This window comes from Lactuca serriola, chromosome 9 (genome assembly GCF_051521515.1).
Source record: "Lactuca serriola cultivar US96UC23 chromosome 9, Lser_US96UC23_V15, whole genome shotgun sequence".
In the NCBI taxonomy this organism is placed as follows: Eukaryota; Viridiplantae; Streptophyta; class Magnoliopsida; order Asterales; family Asteraceae; genus Lactuca; species Lactuca serriola.
In genome coordinates, this window is record NC_136416.1 from 21,159,811 (window position 1) to 21,181,818 (window position 22,008).

The 22,008-nt window shown below is 37.9% G+C and overlaps 1 long non-coding RNA gene across 1 annotated transcript; it reads right to left on the reverse strand.

Annotated features, from left to right (window-relative positions):
• Positions 1–373: 373 nt before the first annotated feature.
• Positions 374–2,350, reverse strand: LOC145076995 (uncharacterized). Its single transcript, XR_013692903.1, has 4 exons — positions 1,879–2,350; positions 1,184–1,247; positions 1,017–1,066; positions 374–922 (listed from the first exon to the last, which is right to left on the reverse strand). It is a non-coding gene; the product is annotated as an uncharacterized LOC145076995 (long non-coding RNA).
• Between the last annotated feature and the right edge of the window lie 19,658 nt (positions 2,351–22,008).

Sequence of the window (22,008 nt, forward strand, 5' to 3'; positions counted from 1 at the left end):
GAAAAGGGGGTGTTGTTCATTGACTGAGACCTTTGATCGATTGATAGAAGGAGACATGGGGTAAAGGCTACGAACACAGAAGAAGCACAATCGGGATGCAGAAGCAACCACAATCACCGATTGATTTTGTGGTGGGGAACCGGGAAGAAGACGTACTGCTCTTCTTGGGTAAAGGGTAGGTTTTTTTTTTTTAAATTTAGGGTTTTAAAGAGGGGAAAAAGCCACATATTAAAAAAAGAACAATAAAGCCACATAGGCTTAGTGTAACCGGTGAAACCGGGTAAAATCTGGATAATTCCCCTATTTAACAGGTAAAAAACGAGTTTAATGGTCTATTGTACAAAAAAATAACTTTAGTGACCAAATCGGATAATTGATGAAAATTTGATGTGCTACAGTGACATTTATCCCTTTTGTATTCCATATGTTTACGGGGCACAAGTTTTTTTAGAGCATATAAAAGCATCTCAGGTAATCAACTATAAATTGCAGTACACCATTCTAAAATCTAATTTAAAAACTCATCAACACGTAGGAAAACCTTCTGCCAGTGATAAAACGTCAAACGTGTGACTATTCCTCTTTCTTCAAGCTTCTTTAAAGAATCACATGTCAAATTCAAGTGGCTTTGTAAGTTAATTTTTCATTATTATAATATAAAGATTGTATTTTTATAGGTATTAAGTTAAACATAGAGTAACAATAGAAAGAAATTTAAAATATTATTTTGTCATAAACTGACTTTTAGGCATCCATGATCCTCTCAAATAATTTCTTCTTAATTTGTCACCAAATCCAGTGTAAATGCCAATCACATCAAGAAACCTTTTGTTAGAAGATGATTTCAATTGGTTGCTAAGAAAACCTTGACTTTTGCTAGTGTTATTTCCATCTCAATTTCCACAATTCTTCTCTCTAAATCCTTGAAAAAGACAATTGTGCCCATAAGACAGTTAACTCATCAAATTAATCCTAGAACATAATGCAAAAGAGAAATAGGAAGACCCAAAATTTACTTGCATCCTAGGACCATTAGCTTTTCTTCAACAGTAGGAATCTTTGGTCTCTGCCATTATTGATAAAACATACGAACATAGTAAAAAAAAGGATAGAAGGTATCTTTTTTAATAATTTGTGCGAGTTCATGATGAATTATCAAGAGTCACAAGTTATAAAAACATACATGAGAATAATTCTTAATGAGAAAATTAGACAATAATGTTCTGTTCTCAGCATCCTTCCACAACCTGGTAAGATCAAACATGAACATTTCTCATATCCATTGTCAATTACTAATTATTACGTAATTAGTAATCTTTGATTTAAGAGATGGAAAATGAAAACACATCTACCAAAACTATCCTGAAGTAATTTATATAAATTCACACCAATCATTAAAGCCCTAAATTATTATTTCAGCAGACAAATGCAATATTGCATACAAACCTTCAGAAAATAAGATGATCAGATCATAATTAAACTGAAGGAACTTGTCTACAAATCATAAAATTCTGTAGTTTCAGTTCATATCAATCATCAAATTACTGAAAAGATAACAGTGCACTTATGAAAGCAGAATCCACTCAGCAAGCCCTAAATTCAAATTTTAGTGAACAAAGGTAAAATTGCACTCACGGTTATAACACACCTTCAGGAAATAATATGATCATCTAAAAATTCAGAAGCAAACAAAAAGAACATGTCAGAAAATCCTAGAGTTATGTAGTTTCAGTTCAGCGCAATCATCAAATCGCAGATAACATGGAGGTCCAGTCATAAATGCACACATATACACACTTGCACAGAAATCGTACTGATTTATCAAATCACAAATGGTAAATTTATCAAACGCATAACAATACTAATCAGAGTGGATACCTTCCGGCGATGTGAAGCCAAGTGAGACAATAGAAGAAACCAAATAGAATTGAAGGTCTAAACGAAGAATTTTTTGATGATTATCTCCAACGTTGTTTTTCCACTTTAGATATCGTCGTTGGCAAGCCCTCCCTATAGAATGGAGTCCGCTATCCATAAATTCCTCCCAAATCCTTGGTTTAGGCGAATGAATTCAAAATTTTCGATTGAATTACGAAAGAACGATGAGAAAACTGGTGGTATCGATAATTATAGAGATGGAGGCAGTACCATTATAATCAGGTTTGCATCCCCTGATGTTTCTTTAGACCACCATCACGAAGCATCCCCTGAATTCTCTCACGTTCATGAAATAAATCATAACCAAAGTTTAAGAGCAAGAAGATTTTCTAAGAAATTTTAGTTTATGTGGGCCGATTGTACAGAAAGATGAAAGGGTTTACCAAGTCGATGCAGGTATTAGCGTTTTTGGCTTACTTTTCTCAGCACATTTTTTGTAAAAGTTACGAAAACTCATGTTTTCTGATTTTCCAAAAAGTTCATTTTTTTTGTATCAAAACTCCAAAAATAGCTTTTAAAACTAGTTTTGTCAAACATTTTTTGCTTCTTTTTTTTCCAAAAAGGACTTTTGGCTGTGAAAAGCTAAGTCTTACTCATCATTCCTATCTCTGGATGAGGCTGCACCATCGCCTTCAACGATCCTCCAGTTTTTCCACCATGTCTCCGTGGCCCGACTGACTTCCTCGTTGATTCGGAGACGTATTTGAGAGAGAGAAACTATCGACGATGTTATAATGAACATGGATAGTATGTCAATTTGAGACCTGTAATTAGGTGAGAGAGACGGTGATAGATCGAGATGGTGGAGAAGAGAAAGGATTGCAACTAACTATGAATTGTAATCGTACAGAGTAACTGGAAGGAAAGAGCTAGCATGATATTCCTAGGAAAAGGGAAATGTGGAAAATATGCATAATGGAAAAAGCAAACATGAGAATTAGTCCAATGTATCATCAGATCGTGGGTATCACTTCATGGGTTCGTATCAATAAGGAACCGTGTAACCATGAGAGGTAATGGCGGTGGAGGGACTCATATGTGGTAAGCGGTAGCGGCGACCATAGAAGCAATAAATACTCTCAAAATTGATACATAATAGCGATTAGGATTTCTATTGTGCAATAGAATAAAATGGTGATGGCCGTTGGAGCGGTGAAAACAAATCGATAGAAGATGGCGGTGAATTGATACATAATAGTGATTAGGATTTCTATTGTGCAATAGAATATAATGGGGATGATCGTTGGAGCGGTGAACTCAAATCGATAGAAGACGGCGGTGAACACAAATCGATGTACGCTTGAAACCTCTGGTGTTGGAGCTCAACTAAACTGATAGCAATCTCAATAAGGATGTCACCACAGAAGCCCATGACAAAATGGATCGACCCAAATGCAGTAGAATCCTTCCAGCCCGCTCTCGAGTTAGAATTCTGCCGGCACAATTCCCGATTTTCGTCAAAATCTCTATATGTTAAGTTGCATTTATCGTAATTCAAGTGTAACTTATATTTATAGTCATAATTGTTATTATGGACCTATAAATAATATTTATAAGTAATTCTGGTTATAATATTGACTAATCTACTTACGGGAGAGGTGTCTAGAATGGTTATGTTGGCTTGGTTGTTGGATTTCAGAAAAGCTATATGCTGAATGATCCTGCCTCCCAACTGTCCTGCATGGCTGATCCTTATTTGATAAAACTCTCGGTATTCAATGGGATTAGTGAAGGATCTAGATTTCCACACCAGTTTTCCCTAAGGATTAATAGGTTAAAATATTATAGGTTAATACTTGTGGAGTGCGTTATCGTCAGTTGGATCGCCCAGATTATTGTCAATCTTCTGAGTAATTGTCCAGGTGAGTTTATCTCACTATACTGTATACTCTAGTATGTATCATCTAGATGTTAGGATATAGTTTCCATGTAGTAAACACTTAGGTAATTAGACTAAATTAGTTAGTTGCATGTAGTTATGGAATGTAGTTTGCTATATTTGTTAATATATTATGTGGGGAGTTGAGGATGGACCGGCTTCATGCTGAAGGCCAATAGACTCAGGCGAACTAGCTTTATGCTAAAGGCCAAGTTGAGGGCTAGCTATATGCTAAAGGCAAAAGGGGCGGACCAACTTTATGTTGAAGGCCAAGGGGAGAACCAACTTTATGTTGAAGGCCAAGGGGAGAACCAGCTTTATGTTGAAGGATATTATGTGTATATATTGTATATGTATTGTAGGATATGGTATATTGGGGGAACTCACTAAGCCTAGTACTTACCGAGTTGTTAAATATTTTTCAAGAACCTCAGCAATAGTAAGAAGGACGAGGCTCGACTGTACACATACATATTCGCAATCATGTTTCCATATAATGTAATTATTATCTAATGTAAATAAATATTTTAGATAAATAAGAAATGAAAATTTTTGTTATAGAAATCGGGACGTAACACCGATGATGCGTACTTTGGACAAAACAACGCTCTCTCATGGAACATCCTAGTGATCTCGGTAACTGACTATGTCGTCTACTTGAGTGACAGGTACTCCTGAGCTAGTCGCTCCCTCTCCACCAACGGTACATACTCATCACGGAACATCTTAAAAAATTGTTCCCAAGTCAAGGTGGCCCGCTCTGCAGGAGAATAAGACTGAGTAGCAAACTTCCACTAATCTTTTGCTCCTAAACAAATAAGGTGTAATCCTTGACCCCGTCGAACTCCGGGGGCTTCATGTTGTTGAACTTCAAATACTACATTGAATCTCCTTCATGTGGTTTCGCAGTTGCGATGACTGCGGTAGTTGCAACAGTGGCAGCCTCAGTGACGGCAACATAACGCTCGTCAAATAACTCAATCGGCATGGTCTTATTAGACCCAAAAATCTCTAGGATACCTCCTTGATCATTGCAGCCACCTTTGTGGCAATGATCATACGGATCTCATCATTACTGGTACTCGATCTCTCCGGATCACTATAGCATGAACCTCGGGTAACCACCACCATACTGAAACATATAAGGAAAATGTCAAAACCAGACTAAAGTGTACACGTACACTATACACACCCCTACAAGTTCCTTAATAGCCTCTTGTTCCTCCCGAACCTCATACATATCTTGTACTTTCAGTAGTACGAGCTCATACTACCTTACACACCTATCCGTAGTTGATTCAGAATTCCTCCCAGGTCCTAAGTCACTTTAGCTAAAATATCCTAGGTGCATCTACACACACATATTTTAACGTCCCAAAAACCATGGATAAAAATTTCATTTTTAATTCAACCAAACCGATCAACCATTTGTTCCTAAAGGTATTAATTGTTGGATTAATGTCTAAGTCCATAACTATAATTGGTAAGACTTGACCCGACCCGGCATGGTCCATTTGGGTTGCATGGCATCATGCACTTGGATAGACTATAATGAGAGAAATAAGACACTTATGGTTATTAATATATTATAAGTTCTAGTATATTAATAATAAGAATAATAAGATTATTTCATTAGTATTGATCAAGAATTAATCTAGGATTAATTAAGTGATCAAAAGAAGACTAATTAAATATATGGGTTGATTGTGTAAATCATCCATACTTGTATAGTGGGCTAATGCTCCATGGATAATCAAGTTGGGCTAAAACCCATAGGATGGTCCATGGATGCTCCATGGTGTATTTGAACCATGGATCCAAGGAAATGGAAAGTCATGACAATTAGGGTTTACCCTAATTGTAACACTATATAAAGATCTTATTCTTGACAAAAATCGGCCACTAGTGTGAGTAATGAAAGGCTAGCCGATTTTCATGAAGTGTAATTTTCTCTCAAGTTATTCCAAGTGTATTTGGTGTTGTGTGAACCATTTGAGGTGTCACACTTGGGGCACTAGGCACTCAAGCTTCATGAAGGCTTTCTACATGAAAGAGGTATGTATTCTATCTTGTTATATTCATTATTTTATATAATAGATTAGGATAATACCTTGGATGTTCATATTTGTATGTATAATAGAGAAAACATAGATCCAAGGTATTTAGGGTTGCATGTACACTTAGGAGTGTTTGAATGCTCAAAACCCAACAGTGGTATCAGAGCCTAGGCTTGTTTTCAATTATACTTGATGCAAATTGCTGAAAAATGCTGAAAAACTCGATTTTTTGGCTTTCTGGGCACTGGACTCGCCGAGTCTACTGATGAACTCGCCGAGTCCACGAGTAAAATCATCCTACTCGCCGAGTAGGGGCCCCAAACAACATATTTTCGGGGTTTTTGGCTAGAAATGGACTATGAACATTACCCTAAGTTGTTTTTGAACTTATAAACTTGTTTTTGATGTGGTAATGTTCATGCTAATCCAATTTCAAAGATAATTGTCAATAGATTCATGTTTTGTATTAGTTTAAGGTTTAGACTAATTACATGAAAAAGTTTGATTTGAATTATCTTGTTCTTATGAGTTGCTTAGATTAATAGAAAAGTTGAGTGAAATAGTTGTTTTGAATCCAAATTAATCTAAGAGTTGATTCTAAAATGTGTTTTTGTAACTTGTCCTCAAGTTATATGAAAAGTCACATTTAAGTTTCATAAAACTCATAAAAGTTGGCAAAGGTTACAAAAAATGAAGAGTCTAGTTCTAATTAAATGGTGTTATGACTCCATAATTTGTCCTCAAGTTATGTAGGACCAAGAGTCTCTTCATTAAATAATAAATTAAAAAAAGTGTAACCTTAATTAATTCCATAAGTTATAAAATAAAGAAAAATTAATTCTTTTATTAGTTTAAAGTCTTCCATAACTTGTCCTCAAGTTATGAAACTTGAAGAGTTTTTGGATTAAAACTACTTTAAACACATAAGTTATGGAATTAATTAGTTTTGAATAGTTTCAAAACATGCCCTCAAGTTTTGGAATTTGTAAAGTTTTCTCTTATGAATACTTTAATTCCAAGTTAGCCCTTAGAATTTTAAAAGTTAAAATTCAACCCTTATACTTTATAATATTATAAGTTAATAATATATATATGTATAAGAGTAAAGTCAGTCTTACCGCTAGTACGCCTCATTCACGAAGCCGGTCTATAAGGTGGGTATAAGGTTGTTGCCTATAAAATGGTAACTTAATGGGTGTCCACTCTCACCCACCGCTTGCTTGACTGGTGGAGGGTCGTTAGCCGAACGGGTTTGACAGGACTAGAATTCTCCCTTCATTAAAAGTATTAATGATAAATACTAAGTAACTAAAATCTTAATAATGCCCAATCTTAGTTACTTAGGAAAATGTGAATAAGGTGCTAATCCATGAAATTACACTTTGCACTTTGTTTAAGTCGGTTAGTGGAGCGTGTGTGGTTAACCGGCACACTAACTCATATTTAACAAGGTAGGCAAAGGGTAACTTGATGTTTATCATAGTATCGATGGAGCGTGTGTGGTTAACCGGCACATCGATTGAGGAGTAAACACTTAAGGGTACCAAGTAATTTGCATGGTTACTTCACACCTTGTTTTGTGATCCTCGGCATCCCAGTCACAAAACCTGAAGGGCACACTCGAGATTGAAACATGCCATTGAACAGTTCAATGAATCTCAAAGATCTAGGAGTTTCAAAACCAATTAAAAAAACCTAATTATTATTTCGTTTTTCATGGTGGAAATTGGTGAATCGTCATTCACCTACCTTCAAATATTTTATAGCTTGGATTACGTCATCCCTCTTCTAAGTTATAAAATAGTTTGTTGAGTCCTAGCCTTAATATTTCATATTGGGTGTCATATTAAGGACTTAAGATCAACTATCTTGAATATCTCCCAAAGGATGTCTGGTTTAGACATTTATGATCTTCCCAAATCTCTTGAAACAAGCTTTCCTAATGAAGATGATGTCCCATGGATATCATACTTCTAACTAGGGATGAGCAAAAGGACTGAACCGGCCGGAACCAGGAACCGGCTTCGACCAAAATCAAGAACTGAACCGGCCCGGCGGTTCTACCGGTTCCCGGTTCCTACCGGTTCTTGTCGTGTCTTCAAATGTTGGAACCGGCACTCGAAAAATAGCATCATACGGTTCCGGTTTTTACCGATTCTACCGATTTTTGCCGGTTCTACCGGTTCCGGTTATATCGGTTCCGGTTCCTACCGGTTCCCGGTTCCAAAAATCAACAAAAATAACGTCCCGGTCCCGGCCCGACCGGTTCCATCGGGTTCCGGTTCCGGTGCCGGTTCCCCGGTCCATATGCTCATCCCTAGATCTAACAGATCTCTACATCATAACAACATCCTATAAACCATGATACATAATCTAGTGGGTTGGCAATGGTGCATTTGACTCACAAGTACAGTGAGAAAGAACTCACCTGATTCACGAAGTCAACTAAACCACAACTCACAGCCCCGCACCGATGCTACAACTCACCTATCAAATCATACAAGGTCCAACCTTAGTCTAAGCCTAGGACCCAATCAATTGGTCCCAAAAGTCAACCCATGCCAAAAGTCAATGGTCATAGTCAAAGTCCAAAAATTACCAACAGGAGCTCGCCACGTTGTGGCCTTCCTTGGCCACATCGTGGGCATCCAGAAACAGGTCAGTAGCGATTTTCCTAGTCGCCACGTCATGACCTTCCTTTCCATGCCGTGGTGACTAGTCAAAACATCCCACAATGGGCTAAAACGATCTTTTCCTAAAGCCAAGATCCCCAAAGCTCAAATATGGTTCTTCCCAAGGTCTTGATGGATAAAGTTTCCAACTTTATCCATTAAGACATCCCACCAAGATAAAACCTCTAACCCTAAGTCCTTAATGTCATCAAAATACATGAGCTCACCCATTAAGCTCTTAATCACCAAGTCACCCTACCAAACATTATAGAAGGCCTTTATACTCCAAATGCATCATAAAAATCAGTGATTTATGGACATGCATGTCTAATGCATGTCTCATCCCAAAATGGGTAAAAACCATGGAAGAAAAGAGCTCAAACTTGTGCATAAGTTCAAATACACCAAGGAATACTAGATCTGAAACATATGTCGCTAATATGACCTCAAGGATCCATAAAGTTGCCAAATTTATGGAATCCATCCATTCTATCTTTCACAACATGAAGAATAAGGGACAAAACTTTAGATCTAACATCATAGAAGCATAAAGCAAGAAACTTGGACACTTACAAAGGTCCAAAAGGGAGATGAAAGTTGAGATCTTCAATTTCCAAGCTTCAAGGGTCAATCTTGTACGAATGTATCCTTCTAAAGCCACTAAAAACACTCAAAATGAAAAGAGGGGATAGGGGAGAAGCTCAAACTATCAATATGGAGGCTAGGGTTTCTCCCAAGGGTTTTTAGAGGTGATGGAGGCTGATAGAATGCTCAAAAAGTAGAACCTTATGCTTATATACGTTGAAAACCCTAAAAATCATGGGCTTGGTCCTGACTGATCCACACACTGTGGGCTCTGATCCCCACGCCGTGGCCACGACTTTTTATCTAAATCCTTTCTAGCTTAAAACGACCATAATTTCTTCGTTTCAACTTCGTTTTCGGTGATCTTTATATCCATAGAAAGGTATTGAAGCGCTCTACACTTTTATCTTGCTACTTTTGGCTCAACATATGTCACAATTAGAAGCATGATCCTTGCAAGCAGTCTGGCACCAATCCTTCCATAATTCACCCTTGGTTCTGACACACAGTCCTCAGGTTTAATTTACATAAACAAAAATATCATCCTTCAATAAGGCCATACTTATCTTCCTCAAAGGCCCAAACCCTTCACATAATCAAATTACGGTCCACGAGCCCCGAATTACTGCATGATCCGAAACAGGGTGTTACACATATATGCACCACAGAACTGTAACTAAACTCCTACGTCCTTGTCCTAGGGTTTTTCTCATCCCCAACCTATACTGCTATAAGCCTCCACTAAAATCGCTAATTTCTCTGCATATGCCAATCATACATAAGCCATGATCCGATAGATGGTCGAATACATGATTCTACCCCAAGTCCACAACCAAAAAAGGAACATGAGGTAAGATTAAACCATGTATTTCAAGGGTATAAAACCCTAATTATGTACAACTACATAGTATACACATTGCAATTAACAGTTTCAAGTTCAAATCAAGAAAGGCAACACAAGCAATCTCCTAGGCTATAATGCATCACAAAATCAGGCAACTCTATCATGCAATTCCTGAGGGATCCTTATCCTATTACTAGCATGCATCATTACCAAGTCATATAACAAAAACTCAAATACAACATATAAAACAAGTAATAATATTTTGGAAGATCACTTCTCGAGCTCCGACTGACTGTACACGTTGCACCTTCTCTTCCTTCCTTTACCATTTGATTTTTCTTTATAAAAAGTTTTTATAAATTTTTTCTGATCCTTAGTTTGAGTCTAGAATCACATGAATGTTCATCCAGTTCTCTTAAACCAGGGCTCTGATACCAACTTGTAACGTCCCATTTTCACAACAAAACTTTTCATTTTTAGTTTCGATAAAAAAGTGTCATATTCCATAAAAACGCAAGTCAATCAAAACATATGTACCAATACAATCATCCCAAAAATCAGAGTATCATGTTGCAGAATCTCAGAAACTGCCAAAGGGTATGTACAGTCATGCCTTTGCCTTCCCACGGTCCTCAATAGTTCCTGAAGCACATTTAAATCAACAAGTGTAAGTGCAAAGCTTAGTAAGTTTCCCCAAAATATCACATACATCATATATATCAGTACATAATAGTAACGGGTCAGTAACAACCCCTATTTTGCATCAACCCCGAGTTTGTATCGATTCAGAGTCCATGATGACTCAATACACATATAACAACAATCAATACATAAGACTCGGCTAGTCTAGCATGCATAACAACTATGGTATCTATAATACAGTGAGAAGACTCACCTCGCAGGTAGTAGCTAAGCACAACAACTCTCACACAGTGAGGATCGGTACTACAAGACACATAAATAACAATATAGAAGTACCATCTTAGTCTACACCCTAAAAATCCTCAAGTTGACCAAAAGTTAACAATTGTCAAAAAGTCAACGGTCAAAGTCAACTTCAGCAGACCTCCATGTCGTAGCCATCCATATGCCACACCGTGGCAGCTTCTCGACAAAATAATTAGGCAACCACCAGTCGCCACGTCGTGGAGAGCATACTGCCACACCGTGGGAACTGGGCTTTCACAGCCTAATGGATTAAGATTTTAATCCATTAAGCCACCCATTTATACACTCCATAAAGCCTCCTATCGTCTAAAATAACATAAAAATCGATGCTTTTCAGTCATGCATGTCTAATGCAAGTCAAGCACTCAAACAACGTAAAAAATGGAGAAATAACACCATGATCTCATGCATGGAGCTCAATATACCAACAAACTTCAGATCTGAAACATATGTCCATCAATGGACCTCAATGATCCATAAAGTTGCTAACTTTATGGAATCCATGCACTCAACTCAACCCAAACATGGAGAAAAGTGGATAGAAACCTAGATCTAGCAATATATTATGAGAAAGGTAAGATCTTGATGATTTATAAAGTTTAGAAATAGCACAAAATTATGAGGGGAGACTTGCTTGCAAGGACAAAGCACCAAGGACACCTTCTTCTTCTTCAAGGCACCAAAACACCACAAAAGCTAATCAATTACGGAGGCTAGGGTTCGTTTGAGGTTGAAAGGGAGGTGATGGAGGCTGAGGGTGTGCAAACCCTAGCCATCATATCCCTTAAATAAGGCTCAAAACCCGAAAAATTAGGGTTTATAACCTGGAGGTCGCCACATCGTGGCCAAGTCTCCACCACGTCATGATGAACAAAAATGATGCGTGTTTCTCCGGAAATGGCCACGTCGTGGAGCATCCTTCTCGACGTCGTGGCCTTCACAAAATTAAAATTTTAGTTAATTTAATTGTTGTAAGCATAAGAGAAAGCAACATGCGGGCATTGAGTACACATAATCAAGTATATACTACTCTGGCTATCATACTGACTAATCTGTACTAGCGTGCAGTTCATAAAGATGGTACACATATAACAGGCACATAAGGCATCCTTCCTAGATCCTTAGTCCTAATCTAGCATGTTGTTCTCATAAAGCGGATAAACATATCATAACATAAACTTGTATGGGTAATTTGGGACTACTTACTTGAGCTCGGCTGATTGCATGAACCACACCCTTTTTCTCTTTTCAAAATTCTTTTCTATCTTCCAAATCCTTTTTGTAAAATGATTTTCTTTTGAAAATTTTATACCACTTCCTTAGTTTGAGTTCAGACACACCCAAAAGCGTGCCCGAATCCCTCAAACCAAGGCTCTGATACCAACTTGAAACATCCCAAAAATACAAGCCAAAAATTTCGTTTTGAGAATATTATAAAAACTATAATCATCCATAATCAATAAGAAAACCAAGTGTCATGTATCTCAAAATCTCATATCAAATACTATATCAAAAACAAATGATAAAATATCAGAGTCTCAAACAATCCTAGGCTAAAATACTGTGGTGTGTGCCATACGATCACCCCGAGCTCTTCCCCTTGCTACCGAAAGAAGTACCTAAAACTAAAACTAAAACTGTAAGCACGAAGCTTAGTGATCTCCCCCAAACTACCACATACCATACAATAAAACATACTGGGCCCCGCCGGGCATCGGACCGAAGTCCGGCATAAATTGGGCCCCGCCCAGCATTGGACCGAAGTCCATAATAACTTGGGCCCCTCCCACTACATCGGGCCCCGCCCGACATCGGACCGAAGTCCGGTACAAACTAAACATAAACATATAACATAATCACATATACTGCATCAGATTTGCCCAACATCGGACCGAAGTCCAGAACATATAACACATATCATAAACATGCATGAATCACAAAGACATCAAGCATACATACCTACTTCTCGGGACCGCCCCGACATCGGACCGAAGTCCGGAGCATATAAACTGCATCGGGCTAACCCCGACATTGGACCGAAGCCCGAAACTACTATCAGCTAAACGGGTCGGCATTGTAGTCATAGACCTGTTCCTACTGGAGGAAAATTCACCTCTCAATCTAGCTACTGAAAACTCGTGCAAAGGTGACACTGTCTGCTGCTCCAACTACTCCCTGGCTATAATGACCAAATAAACACTTAGTCAAAAACTGAATATTCTTCTATGGGTAAAATGACTATTTTACCCCTTTGATCTAAATTGGGCCATGACCTAAGTCCAATCCTTTCTTGTCCTCACTAAGGCCCATTAAGTCCCCAAATGGCCCAATTTTCTAAATTGGGCCCAACTCTTCAAATGGGCTTTCCTTTCAATCCCACAAATCCTTGGGCCCTTAAGTGACTACTGAAGGCCCTTCACGGCCTATTACTACTATGTCCAAGACTTGGCCCAAACCAAGGCCCAATAACAAAAGTCCACTGACTGAGCGTACGGTGAGCGTACCTCTCTGTACGCTATGCGTACTGCTGAAAAGGCTTGTACGATGTGCGTACGCCCAATGTACTCTCTTGTTAAGCACTTTTCTCCAAAACTGCTTAATCCCTTAAGACATTACGTCTAAACTACAGATCTGAGTCCCATGCTTCGTCCTAACCCTTAAAGCTAATCACTTGGTGGCTTGCAACCCACCAAATGAGCCCAACACTAAAAATGACAATGAACTTCCATGGAAATGGCTAGATATCTTGCATGGCTTCATAAAAGCCTCAAAGTTTGCAACTTTACAGCTAAAGGAACCCATTGAGCTTCAAGGGTTGCAACCCTAAGCTCAAAATCAAAGTTGCATGGCCAAGATCCAAACTTTGTACCTAAAAGGTCCAAATCTTCAAAACCCTAGATCTATGATTCTAGAAGGAAATATTGGAGCTTTTGTTGGATAAGGTGTCTAAGTCCATAACTATTTCTGGTATGTACTTGACCCGACCCAACATGGTCCATTTGGGTTGCATGGCACCATGCATTTGGATAGACTAAATGAGAGAAATAACATTTGTGGTTTATTAATATATTATAAGTTCTAATATAAGAATAGTATTATTTAATTAGTATTGATCAAGAATTAATCTAATATTAATTAAGTGATCAAAAGGAGACTAATTAAATATATGGCTTGATTGTGTAAATCATCCATACTTGTATAGTGGGCTAGATGCTCCATGGATTATCAAGTTGGGCTAGGGTCCATAGGATGCTCCATGGGAATTACAAACCCATGGGTCATGGAAATGAAGAGCCATGTTACATTAGGGTTTATATGGTGTAACCCTAATGCAACACACTATAAAAAGAACATGACATCCACTAAAATCGGCGACACTAGTGAGACAAGAGGGCAAACCGAATTAGAAGTGTTCTACATTCTCTCAAAGTTTATTCCAATAGCATTTGGTGTTGTGTGAAACATCTGAGGCATCACACTTGGGGTGCTAGGCTCTCAAGGTTTTCAAGGAATCAAATCAACAACAAGGTATGCAATTCTAGCCATCTTTTATGATTAAAGTTCCCCATGTATGCTAGATAGGATTATAAACCTTGGAAAAAGTATTTTGCATGTATTTTAGACAAACATAGATCCAAGGTTTTTCTAGGGTTGCATGTACACTTAGGAGTGTTAGAATGCCCATAACCCTTCAGGTTTATACATCCTTTGAGTTCCAAATGAAGAACTTGTTCCAGATCCTTGAGCTCAAGATACTCAAGTGCTTCTTCTCCAACCTTTCCTTTCTTCTTCCAAGTCCTTCTTTACTAAAATAAGCTCCAAATGTCGAACACACACAAGAAAAGGAGTATAAACGAATTAGGGTTTCTCTGAGGGTGATGGACAGGTGAGGAGGCCAAAGGGGAGGCTATAATGGGGTATTTATAGGTCCTAAACCCTAAAATTAGGGTTTGGCATCTGTCCGCGTATGCTGGGTGTACCTCTTGGTACGTTAGGCATACATCCCCGAGTCCTTCGAATCTAATGAGCACTACGCCCCGCAATACGCCAGGTTACACCCGGCATACGACTCATGGGCAACCCATCTTCTTGGCCCATTTTCTAAGTCCATTCCAAATGGGTCCATTGTCCAAGTGTTAGTCCAAAACGATTATTAACATATATAATTTAAATAATACCTCGAGGAACGGGTGTTACATTCCAGTTCCTAGAAATAAAATTTTAAAATAACAATTTAAAGTTTAGTACAAAGCACATTATATAGTTAACTATAAAGCATAACTTAATGGTATTTACAACATGGTATTTACCTCATTTCTTTTCCAAACTCCTTCATTTTCTCTATGATACTTGGACAAGATTCAGTTCTCCATGTAGAAGCTTTATCATCCAAAAAGTAAAACCTAGCCATGACATAGATTCTGATGTCGTCTAACATTGTTAGTAGTGGGTTTTTACTAATATCTATGATCATGGAGTTGAAGGTCTCAGAAATGCTATTCTCCACAGCCTTACATGCATACCCTTGTACAAAAATGATCTACACCATGATGGTGGATTTTTAGCCATCAACCAATCATATCCATTCGTGGTGATCTTCTTAATTTCTTCCATGTTAGCCATAAAATCCCCTTCATGTGAACTACTTGCAGCAGCCCGGAACAAGTTCTTTAACTCTAAACATGTATGCCTTTTCCTAAAGTTGGCATAAATGTGTCGTGCACACTGCCTATGTTCAACATGTGGAAGGATAACTTTCAAAGATTCTAGAAGTCCTTGAAACAATAAAGATAACATTAAGCATTAATATAGTTTACTCAATATAAATGAATACATTAAAAATTTTGTAATGTATTCACGTTTACCTTGTGTTGATCTGAAATGACAACTAGAACCCTTCCAGTATCAACACCCAAGTCATCAGCCAAAAGCTGTAAAAACCAAGTCTAATTGTATTTGTTCTCTACGCTTACTACAACCCATGCAATTGGATAGACGTGATTGTTAGCATCTCTTCCAATAGCAGTCAAAATCTTCCCTTTGATTTGTCCCTTTAGGAAACATCCATCTAATCCAATCACACGTCTGCACCCACTATTCTATCCATCTTTCAATACCTTAAAACATACATAAAAACATTGAAAATAGTTCTTGCCATCTGGATTTACTGTCACTCCTGCTTTGCATGTGCTTATAGGGTTAGATCTAAGGATTTCATTGGCATAATCCCATACCTTAGCATAGTTCCTCTAGCTTACCTTCTATCATTTCCCTTGCCCTTACCCCAACTCTATGACATTGCCCCTTTGACACTTTAACAAAGTATTTTGTAAGGACATCATCCATCATCTCAGGCAATGTCATTTTGGGCTTCCTAATTATGTCCTTATTGTAGCGTTTTTCTAACCTATTACAACTAACCAAATGTCCAAAATTATAATTGTGACATCCCCAAAATCACGGCCAGAAAAGACCGGTTTGTTTATGCTTTGTTTAAAAATCAGAGTTACATTTTAAATGAAAGTGTTGCGGAATTTGTCCCAAAACAAAAATATGATAAAGATTTATCAAAAGCATTTCCATAGAAATGTATTTCATTAAAAGACTCGGGATGTCATGTTCGTACAGATCAAAAGCATAAACAGTACAATATAAGCCTTACTACATTATTTCATATCTACAGGCCTATATCTGTAATCCCTCGTCCAAAACATCACACCTATGCTCATGCGCCACTACCTGTAATACATAAAACTGAGTGGGTCAGGCTTGGGAGCCTGGTGAGCACATAGGGTTTTCAACCCACAATAAATAAGTTTATTAATTTCATCGATCAACAATAACCCGATTACCCGTTCCCGTTATCCTCACTTTACGTCCCTAAACACCTATCATAAGGGACCTAGCCTAAGGATCATCATCGGGACGGACACTACTGCTAAGGGGATTCCTCAGCAATAAATGTCTTAAAGGCAACCATGTGGGGGATGGAGTACACCGGTGAACATATCGTTCACAAACACCTACAGGTTGCGAGCCTGCTAGTGTTCCACTGGACTGTCTAGAAGAGTCCGTGGTCGTCATCCATACTCCACTAGATGACAGAATCAACAACATCAACATCGAGGCCTCTCATCATTTTATCACACATCACCTATTGCATCTACCCATGTTTTACCCCAACATTTTCGTAGATATAAAATACATATACAGTTTAAATAATTGAAAACATGTATAACAACGTTCATCTAGCATAGATAGCAAGTATTCAGATAATATGCACACATAGCACGTAATTTATATAAAATACTTCATATCTATGTGTAAGTTGAAAGTAACTATGCACTCATTTGTTAAGGTGATGATTCCAAAATCGGGCAGCGCTTGCTTCTAACGATTCTATTTTCCTTCGACGAAACCTAGCATTATTATCGCTAAATTTTAGTCTAATATTTACCGTGACCAACTATTAGTCTTAGTATTATTATTATTATTATTATTATTATATAAGCGTTAAAAAATATTTTCCAACCACTATGTACAGACAGGGGCCAGACATAAAACACCGGAGGGCGGGACCATTTTGGCATATAGCACTTCTGAAATCCAACAACCCTATGCGGCCCTTTAAACCAGATTCCCCGTACCGCGAGTAGTTAAAAAAAATATTATAACGACACTTATATAAGTTATAATAATAACTCAAATATTTATTATAAGTTCATAATAACAATACTAATTTTAAATATAAGCTATATTAAAATAAGGTAAGCATAACTTACTTACAAGGGGGTTTAGCTAGGAGTCGGGCTCTGCAGGGGCAGAACTTCGTCGCTGAATCTTTCTAAGAAAGATTCGTGCAGCGCTTCAGCGCTCACCTTACTATACTAAGCTACAGAAAGAGAAGTCGAATCACGAGGGACCGAAATGCTCGGGGGATAAGGAGAGAAAGACTCTTGAATCAAGAGAATGGTGCAAGAAATATGAGAGCCCAAGGCTCTTATTTATACTAATTGAATTTTCAAAAACTACCCTCCATAATTATTTAATGACCTTTTAGTTATATAAACAACTAAACACCCCTCTATAATACTATTATAAATGGATTTAATGATATTTGTACTAAACTAATGTCGAAAGAACTCAACATTAGTCTTATAATGACCGCATCGTCGATACCTTTCTAATGATATATACATATGTATATATATGTGTACGTATACATGATTTATACTTTATTTTAATACGTAAATATGCTATTATAATTTGTAACTCGTTCATACGAACTCCGTTTTTGACGTTCTTTATATCCACGCGTAGGTGAAGACGTACTCTACAACTTTCGTTTAGACTCTGTCGGCTAATTTTGACTTTATTTTTAAAGTTATATTTTTAACAAGCCGGGACAGGATTGGTCTGTTTCAAATCTCATAACTTCTTCATACGAAGTCAGATTTGGGCGTTCTTTTTATCGATGTTCTTAGTTTAACATATTCTACGACTTTCGTTTAGATCACTAAGGCTAAATCTCGCTCTATCGTAAATTCATTATTCACGCTTCCCGGTATCGTGCCGGTTCTGTCGTGAAACTTCGACGGGTCATAACTTTTTCGTTATAACTCGGATTTCGGCGTTTCTTATATGCACGGAAACCTTGAGACATATTCTACAACTTTATGTAGAGATATCAAGATAATCTCACACTTTAATTTTGACGCTCATTTTTATTCTTTATTAATTATACATTTATAATTAAATAATAAACACATATAATTCACATAATACTCAAATATTTCATCTTTATTACTTCAAAAAGAGTTACAAGAGTTGACCTAGACTATTACATTGACAAAAATGCTTAGCCCTGGAACCCGGGCGTTACAGTTGACCCAACAAAAATCGAAGCTGTAATGAAGTGGGAACGTCCAAAGAGTCCCACGGAAATTCGAAGCTTTCTAGGATTAGCCGGATATTACCGGCGATTTATCCAAGGCTTTTCTTCGATAGCTGCTCCATTGACAGCTTTGACTCACAAAAGAGCTACGTATACGTGGAGTGAGAAACACGATGAGGCATTCGAGAAGCTAAAGAAGAAGTTATGTGAAGCACCAATACTTTCTCTACCCGATGGAGTTGAAGACTTTGCGGTTTACAGTGACGCATCTGGAGTCGGGTTGGGTTGTGTTCTGACCCAAAGAGAAAAGGTGATAGTATACGCATATCGACAATTGAAAGAGCACGAAAAGAACTACCCCACTCATGATTTAGAGTTGGCGGCGGTAGTATTTGCTCTAAAGATATGGAGGCATTATCTCTACAGCACGAAGTGCAGGTTGTTCACTGATCATAAGAGTCTCCAATATCTCTTTAATCAGAAGGAGTTGAACATGTGGCAACGACGCTGGCTAGAACTACTCAAGGACTACGATTGTGAGATACTTTACCACCCAGGTAAAGCCAGTGTTGTCGCAGATGCTCTCAGTCGGAAAGTCAATCTTGAAAGGAAAAGGCCAAGGGCGTTAAGAATTGAAGTCGTCTCGATGATTGTGGAAAGTATCAGGAAAGCTCAAGAAGAAGCTTTAGAGAAGAATGACCGAAAAGAAGAACGTTTGGAGAAAACATTAGTGTTCGGTACAAACAGTCAAGGACTGAAGGTATTCCAAGATCGGATTTGGGTACCTAAGACGGGAGTAATAAGAGATCTTCTGATGGAAGAAGCACACAAGACCATGTACTCGATTCATCCCGGTAGCACTAAGATGTATAGGGACCTAAAACCCTACTACTGGTGGCCAACGATGAAGATCGATGTTGCGAAGTATGTGGCCGAGTGTGTAACATGTGCGAGAGTTAAGGCACAACATCAGAAACTGTATGGGAGTTTAGAACCTTTACCTGTACCTATGGATAAATGGGAAGACATCACCATGGATTTTATGACTAAACTACCCAGGACGAAGAACAGACACGACATGATTTGGGTAGTCATGGATCGTTTCACCAAGAGTGCACACTTCATAGCAGCCAACGAGAAGTGGTCAATGGATAAGCTCGCAAATGCTTACGTGAAGGAAATTGTAAGACTTCACGGTGTTCCTCTTACGATTGTATCAGATCGTGATAGTCGTTTCACGTCGAGGTTTTGGAGGAGTCTACAAGAGGAATTGGGTATGAAATTATGTTTGAGTACGGCTTACCATCCACAGACTGATGGTCAGAGCGAAAGAACGATTCAAACACTGGAAGATATGCTGAGAGCATGTATCCTCGAGTTCCAAGGGAATTGGGACGAGCACTTACCTCTGGTAGAATTTTCCTACAACAACAGTTTCCACTCGAGTATCAAGATGACACCTTATCAAGCCTTGTATGGACAGAAGTGTCGTACGCCGTCTTGTTGGCTTGAAGCCGGAGAAAAGCAGTTGATGGGCCCCGAGATAGTCCACGAGACTGCTGAGAAGTTGAAAGTGATTAGGGAAAGGATGTTAGCAACTCAGGATTGTCAAAAGAGCTACACTGACAAGAAAAGACGACCAATGACTTTTGAAGTTGGGGATTCCGTTTTGCTTAAAGTCTCACCGTGGAAGGGACTTATAAGATTCGGGAAACGAGGGAAGTTGAGTCCAAGGTTTATTGGACCGTTCAAAGTTCTTCAGAAGATTGGGAACCAAGCTTACAAGCTGGAATTTCCCGAAGAACTCGATGGTATATATAACACCTTCCATGTGTGTTATTTGAGGAAATTCACGGGAGAAGTTCCTGACATAATTCCAATCTCAGAGTTAAGGATGGATGAGAATAAAAGGCTGATCGAAGAGCTTGAGGCAATTGTTGACCGTAAGACTAAGAAGTTACGACGCAAGATGGTCGACTTAGTGCTAGTCCGAAGGAAACATTCGAATGGGATGAACCTCACTTGGGAAATAGAGGATGACATGATGAGTCGCTATCCACATCTGTTTGCTGATGCATGATTCCGGGACGGAATCATCCTAAGGGGGAGAGAATTGTAACGCCCGGGTTTCTGGGCTAAGCATTTTTAGACAATTTAATAGTCTAGGTCAACTATTGTAACTCTTTTTGAAGTAATAAAGATGAAATATTTGAGTATTATGTGAATTATGTGAATTTTTATGCTTATTATGTATTCATAAATATTTAATAAATAAAAGATAAAAATAAGCGTCAAAATTAAAGTGTGAGATAAGCCCGATATTTTTACATAAATTTTTAGTGGTCGAAACAAGGATTCCGGGGATATAAAGAACGCCGAAATCTGAGTTATAACGAAGAAGTTATGGCCCGTCGAAGTTTTATGGTAAAACCGGCACGGCACCGAGAGACGTAAATAGTGAATTTACGATGGAGTACTTTTTAGCCTTAGTGATCTGAACCAAAGTTTTAGTATATGTTAAACCAAGATATTTGTACTAAACTAATGTTGAAAGAACTCAACATTAGTCTTATAATGACCGCATCGTCGATACCTTTCTAATGATATATACATATGTATATATATGTGTACGTATACATGATTTATACTTTATTTTAATACGTAAATATGCTATTATAATTTGTAACTCGTTCATACGAACTCCGTTTTTGACGTTCTTTATATCCACGCGTAGGTGAAGACGTACTCTACAACTTTCGTTTAGACTCCGTCGGCTAATTTTGACTTTATTTTTAAAGTTATATTTTTAACAAGCCGGGACATGATTGGTCTGTTTAAAATCTCATAACTTCTTCATACGAAGCCAGATTTGGGCGTTCTTTTTATCGATGTTCTTAGTTTAACATATTCTACGACTTTCGTTTAGATCACTAAGGCTAAATCTCGCTCTATCGTAAATTCACTATTCACGCTTCCCGGTATCGTGCCGGTTCTGTTGTGAAACTTCGACGGGTCATAACTTCTTCGTTATAACTCGGATTTCGGCGTTCCTTATATGCACGGAAACCTTGAGACATATTCTACAACTTTATGTAGAGATATCGGGATTATCTCACACTTTAATTTTTGACGCTCATTTTTTATTCTTTATTAATTATACATTTATAATTAAATAATAAACACATATAATT